This window comes from Enhydra lutris, unplaced genomic scaffold, assembly GCF_002288905.1.
Source record: "Enhydra lutris kenyoni isolate GAN:26980312 unplaced genomic scaffold, ASM228890v2 scaffoldscaffold20, whole genome shotgun sequence".
Lineage (NCBI taxonomy): Eukaryota > Metazoa > Chordata > Mammalia > Carnivora > Mustelidae > Enhydra > Enhydra lutris.
The window spans coordinates 2680052-2687016 of record NW_019154104.1 but is presented as its reverse complement, the minus strand read 5'-3'; positions in this window follow the sequence as shown (position 1 = coordinate 2687016).

Here is a 6965-nt window from a genome sequence, read left to right as displayed (position 1 = left end):
AAAAACTTTGTTCTCATATTTCTATTTTGTGATTTTCCTTCATAGCAATGACTGGATTCACTTTTTTTTTTTTTAAAGATTTTATTTATTTGACAGACAGAGATCACAAGTAGGCAGAGAGGCAGGCAGAGAGAGAGAGAGAGGAAGAGAAGCAGGCCTCCTGCTGAGCAGAGAGTCCGATGCAGGGCTCAATCCCAGGACCCTAGGACCACGACCTGAGCTGAAAGCAAAGGCTTTAACCCACTGAGCCACCCAGGTACCCCTGGATTCACTTTTTAGAATTCAACAGCGTAATGTTTGGTTTGCTTTCTTCTGCTCTATGGCCATGTTTTCCTGATGAGTATTCTTCAGTTGTTGGGAATTTTTCCTACTCTCTTCCTCTTTCATTTTATGGTGGGTTTAATTTGCTGCTGGGTAGTACTCATCTTTGAATGGGATCGTAATTTGCTTGAGGCTCCTGCAGAAGAGGCCAAGGGAGCCTTCCAGGCTAGCTGGTTTTCCCCACCATCATCAACTAGAGACACAGGCTGCTGCCTACAATTACTGCTCTTCCGTCTGTTGCTTTATATACCTTTATGTGAAGGATTCAAGATGGCCGCAGATCCTTTGCTACTCTACCACAGATAGGATGTGGTGAAAGTGACAGCATGGGGTTTCCCCAAACAGGGTCACAGATACCTTGTTGCTTTGGCTCAGGCCCCTTGGAGCAATTGCTCTGATGGAAGTCAGCGACCACATAAGAAGTCGGACTATCCTGAGACCACAAAGCTCTGAGGAGACCCATCCTGGCCACATGGAGAGGCTTCACAGAGAGAGAGGAGTGTGACAAATCGAGGCAGCAGACACGTGAGCGAAGGAGGCACCCGTGGCTCACCTTAGCCCCCTCTGACAGCAATTATAATAAGGAACCCCAACCAGCTGAGACTGCCACATCTCAGAATTGTGAAAGATTCTAAGTTGGTGTTTTAAGGCATGAAGTTCGGAGGGGGTTTGTTACACAGCAATGGATAACAGAAACATTCTACCGGTTGCTTGGACCTCACTGGGCTCTAAAATGTCTTCTGCTGTCAGACTTGCTCACCCGGTCCCCAGAACTGCTGTTACAAAGAAGGGATATCCCTTGAAATTGCCTTCTTTTCTTTCAGGGGGCACATATATTTCTGGAACTTTCTCACATCTATCTTCTTTGAGCCTTCCTGTCTGTTCCTCTTCATTCCTCTTCCTGTCACGTTTTCCTTTGTGACTTCTGCCTGCTCTCAGGCACTTGGGCAGCCTTTTCCCATATTTTGGAGTCTGCAAATTGTATTTATCCCCTACTTTCATTAAAAACTATTGTCTGAGGGCACATAGATTAAGTGTCTGCCTTCTGCTCAGGTCATGATCCCGGGGTCCTGGGATTGAGTCCCGCATCGGACTCCCTGTTCAGAGGGGAGTCTGCTTCTCCCTCCTTCTCCCTCTACTGTTTCTCAGCCGCACCCCACCCTGCTCACACTCTCTCTCTCCCTCTCTCTCTCTCAAATAAATGAATAAAATCTTAAAAAAAAACCCAAAATGAAAAAACTATTGTCTGGAGGGGGAACGCCGGGCTGGCTCAGTCAGGATAGCATGAGACGCTCGATCTCAGGGTTGTAAGTTCAAGCCCCATGTTGGGTGTTGAGATTGCTTAAAAATAAGTGAATGTATGAAAACTTTAAGTATATATATAGTCTGTGGGATTTTCCCTCCATTTTTCTGGTTGCTTTTAAATGATTTCCAAGAAAAGAGAGGAAAACACAGGTTTCTGTGTAGAGGCCGCTTTTAGGCAAATAGGCTTGAGCAATGGAATATAGAAAGGGCCACAGTGACCTCCTCCCCACCCCCCGGCTGAATACACAGGGGCCAGCAGGCCACATACCTCAAAATAGCCACAAACCCTAAATGACCAATGGGCTGGGTCCGGAACAAGGAAGATTCCATAGGGCGCCTTATCTTCCCCCTTTAAGAAGAGCCCCCACCCACTGCCTCGCTGTCCTGCCCACACTCCCTGGTGGATTGAATCAACTTCTATCTCCTTTGTTCTGCCTCAGGTGAATTCTTTCACCTCTAGTGCCACTAGCCTCCATCCCATCATTACCCCAAGTAATGATCGAAAGACATCCCAGTTAGGCACCATATTCCACAAACACTTTCATATCATGAGTCCCTACTAGATTTTCAATGCCTATATATATATATTTTTAGGATTTTATTTATTTGTCAGAGAGACAACGAGAGCAGGAACACAAGCAGGGGGAGTGGGAAAGGGAAAGCAGGTTTCCTACTGAGCAGGGAGCCCGATATGGGGCTCTATCCCAGGACCCCAGGATCATGACCTGAGCCGAGGTCAGACACTTAACTGACTGAGCCACCCAGGCGCCCATCACCATCACCTCTCACCTGCTAACACTCCGGTTGCTTCCAAAAGTTCGCTGTTTCAAGCGATGCTGCAGTGAGGATCCCTTTACCTAGATCCTTTGTGCACTCGAACAAGTATTTCTGTAGAATTTTCTGCAAGCAGGATTTGGAGGGCAAGGGCAATGGTTGATGGAGGGCTTTTTATGCCACAGCAGAATATGGGACAACAGCTCCATTTTGCTGGAACTGAAGCAACATTGCCCCTTAAGCAGATTCTCCTGGCTTCCACTACCCCTCATAAATCGTTCTGGTGCTGCGTTGCCGGCTCTAACCAGCCTGTGAAAGAACTGGTCCAGTTCAGTTTGGAAAAACTATGTCATCAATGAGTTTTTCCATTCAAACATTGGAGATCTCAGAAGGCAGAGGCGGAAGAAAGGAGCAGCACAAAGCAACACGAGAGAGCACTTAGGGGCCTAGAGCCAGGCTGCTGGAAAGATGAGCTTCTCAGACGGGGGTCTGCCCAGGAATCCCACCCACAGCAACACAAACTGGGCAGATTGCTTAACCTCTCTGAGCCAGGCTTTCCTCATCTGGGAGAGGATAGCAACAGTACCTAACAGGTCCAAGGTTATTGTGAGAACCGAAGAAGAAACGTGATTTCAATCACAGTGTCTGTTGCAGAGCACATGCGAGGCGACTGTCCGATGTCATTAATGTAACACAGAAGACCCTTCCATCCCCCAAATGTTACGGCATCAGAGGAAGTACTGAGAAGACATGTATAAAAGGATGGAGGTTGTCGGCTTCCTAGATTTTTTCCTTTTGGTGCAAAGGCACATAACTGAGAACAAACAGAATGGAATGGGGCTGGGGGGAGGGGAGGGCAAGAAAGTGTGTTCTCCCAAAGGGAAGAGTCCACAGTGGGAGGCAGAAGTTCGGGTTCCTGAGAAATGTGGAGTAGCTGAATTAGTATCCTGTTTACAGCGCTCGTGGGAGCTCTGCCCTTTAGAGAAAGGTAATGATGTGTAATCCATCAGTAGATGACTCCCCACACCCTGGGGAGCTTTTAACCAATCTTCTAACAGGTCCTGACTGATGACCTCTCACGGCCTTGGGCATCAGACAGATGTGTAAAAAGTAATGTTTTGGCATCAGGGTCCCAGGTATGGCTGCACATGTTAAAAATGAAACAAAACAAAATTCAACCACGTGAATTTGAAGATCTAACTGGCATTATTAAGTGATTCATGAATCAGGCACCACCCTGTGGAGCAAGTAGGGGGTGACTTCGAAAAGTTGTACAGAATGGAAGGTTTATATAGGATGGAAAGCGAGACAAGAGAGTTATCAGCAAAAGACTGGTTCCTACAAGATGCAAGATGACCTTTCCTTGATGTCGGGGATGGGGGGGGTCTTTTTATGAAGATTACGTCATCTTCCTTTGCGGCGGGTGGGGCGGGGGGGGGATGGAGAAGGCCAGTGTGACGGATGACCTCACTCATGCTTATCAGAAAACTCCTGACTGACCAGTTAAGGCTGCATTTGGAGGGGAGTTTGGAACTGCAGTTAGATTAGGTAGGAAGCCCCATTTTCCTGGTTTGGCCGGCCTCAAGTGACATTTTGGGCCTGGGACATTTTTTGCTTTCTGCTTTGCACTGTAATCATCTGGTCACGTATGGTCTTCTATGGACTATAAAGTCCCTGAGGGCAAAAACATGTATTAGAGTGTTTTATATTCCCAGAGTGCCTGTGATCATTCTGCTGTAGTACTCTGTTAGGGGCCTCTTCTGACCTGCTCCCATGAGAGGAAGCAGCCTTCTCTTGGCCTGTTTCTGACCCTCCAGGTACACTCAATCCAAGTCACGTGGGAAACAAAGGCAGAAGAAAAATGATTAAATTTCCTTACTACCCACAGCCCACTGACAAGTCCCTGAAACAGGCACAGTGACATTCCTCTAGGGACTCAGCTGCCTCAGTGTTAATACTTTGCCAAGGGCAAAAGGCAATCTTGGCCTGAACCCCAGGATCCTAAGCCTACTTTAACATGTAAAAATTCCTTTGGAAACTTCCTTTGTCTCTAAACCCCCCAAGGTACATATTGGCAATCATCCCCCCAAGCATATGGCCCACCGATACATATCTGAAGGGTCTCACAACTGAGGTTTTATTAGATGGTAATAAATGACTTTTTCCCAACAACAGCTAGCCCCCTCGAGGTCCTAGAAACCTTGTTTCCAAAATTCCTTGGAGACTTAACACTGTCCTTAACTCCCTCCCAGTCTCAAAGTTGGAATATAACCACTCACTCCTCACCACCTCTGTGCAGTTCTTTCTGCCCACAGGTCCTGTCCCCGTTCTTTAATAAAACTACCTTTTTGCACCAAAGATGTCTTTCCTGGGGGGGAAAAAAAAAAAGAATTCCTTCTTGGCTCTCAGCTTCAAACCCTAACATCTTTCCTACACTGAGAGGGAAAGGAGCTCTGTAGCTGATGTGCTTTGCAAGTAGGGTTCCTGAGCCAAGAAAGAATTCTTTAAACGTTTTTGGTACAAAAAGGTGGTTTTATTAAAGCACAGGGACATGAGGGTTGATTACATACTTTGGAGTTGGGGGGATGTAAAGACCTGGGAAGTTTCCAGAAGGATTTTCTTATGCTAAAGAAGACTTACAGGATCCTGGAGGCCTAGCTATTGTCATCCTGAGGTTGTTTTTCCCTCCAGCAAGGCGTTAAGACTGAGACAGTTGGGAGTTTCTGGAGGAATGTCATACTCTGCCTGTCTCAAATATTTGTCAACGGGCTGCAGGTTATAAGGAAATTTAATTTTATCTACATTTACTTTGCCTTTGTTCTCCACATCCTGCCCAGGGCACAGGGGCACGAGAGGGGTCCCGAAGAGACCAGGTTTGGCCACCTTCCCTTGACAAAATCCAAAGGCAGAGAGAGTAGTGGTGGTGGAACAAGAAAGGAGCTCATTTCAGTGAAGCAACACCAGGAGGACCACGGACTAGCGTCTTAACGATGGTCTCCGAAGTGCCGAAAATATGTCCAGGTTTATACAAGGAAAAGGTGGGGCCAAGGTTGGTGGGTACGTTCAGGAGCGCAGGAAAGGTCAGGTCGTCAGCGTCACGGGTGGGATCTTGGGGGCTCAGAGAGCAGCCCTTACTGCTCGAGGGGGTAGTTTTGTTCCCTCTGGGGATGCCTTGACTCCAGGGTCTTTCGCCTGAGATGAGCTGGAAGGAAGATCTTTTTTTTTTTTTTAATTAACATATAATGTATTATTAGCCCCAGGGGTACATGTGTGTGAATCGTTAGGCGGAAGGAAAATCTTAATCAGTTAGAAAATTTGAGGTCAAAGTGATGGTGGATGAAATCTTCTTTCAGCTTTGAGCTCCTGTCCCAAGGTTACAAGTTCCTGTCCCAAGGTCACGGTATTCAGCCTACAGACTGCTCCAGGGAGCAGCACCTTCCTGTGTGTGGTGGAAAAGGCATGGATCCGATCCCCCAGCCTTTATCAGGGTCCCCTTCCCCCGGGACCATTTTTAAGTGATTCCTCATTCTGAACCAAAATCTGTTCCCACCCCCAACCCGCAGGGGTTCACAACCTGTCCCTGTCCTGCTCTCGAGTCCCTCCCCCGACAAAGCCTAACATCCCATTTCGGCAAATATGAAACTGTGAGACACCGCCCGAGCCTCGTGGGCTCCAACCCAGTGAAGAGGTCTGTTCTGTCCTGTCCTACCCCTGCCACTGGGACGGAGGTGATGTGGTTTTGGAATACAGGTGAGGTTTGATGGGGTGAGGTCCAGAGCCAACGTCCAAGAAAGAATTGTTGAGACATCTTTGGTGCAAAATGGTGGTCTTATTACAGCTCGGGGACAGGGCACACGGGCAGAAAGAGCTGAGGCATTGGGGGGGCCTGAGGAGTGGCTGATTATATACTGGGGAGTTGGGGGAGGTAAGGAAAAGGGAGGTTTCAAAAGAACTTTCATATGCTAAAGAGGACATGCAAGATAATGAGGCTTTGCCATTGTTGAAGTTGTTTTCCCCTCTAGCAAGGTATTAACATTAAGATAGTTGGGAAGAAGAACATCACAGGGGTCCCACCCAGGAGTGGGGGGCGGGGGAGGGGGGGAGGATGCGGGGTGTCAGCTTGTTTTCAGCTTCAGCCAGCCTTCTGTTCCCTCATCACGGGGAGGCTCAGGACTGCCTTTCCCTGCCCACCCCCACACACGGTGTGCCCTGCCCCACGTCCCCACCTCTTTCTCCTTCTGCCCTTCTGCTGCCACGCAGAACCTGGCTCCCAGCCTCAGACACACGGGCAGAGAGCAAGTAGAACAGTGAGGAAATCAGAGAGGAAAGCCTGTGCGCTCCTGATTCCTTCTCTGCAAGTTTCCCAAGCGATGGGACCACTCCGGCTGCTGCTGGCTGGGAAATCGGGGCACAACCATCTCTGCTGCAGGGTTTCCCTGAGAGCTGCCTTTCAAGGAAAAAGCCTCCCAACCTTCCTGAGAGCCCCTCACCATCCCAGCAGGCTTTACCCTCTGCGAAGCATAGTCACCTCTCAGGACCTGCTCTGTCCAGGTGGGAATAAGATA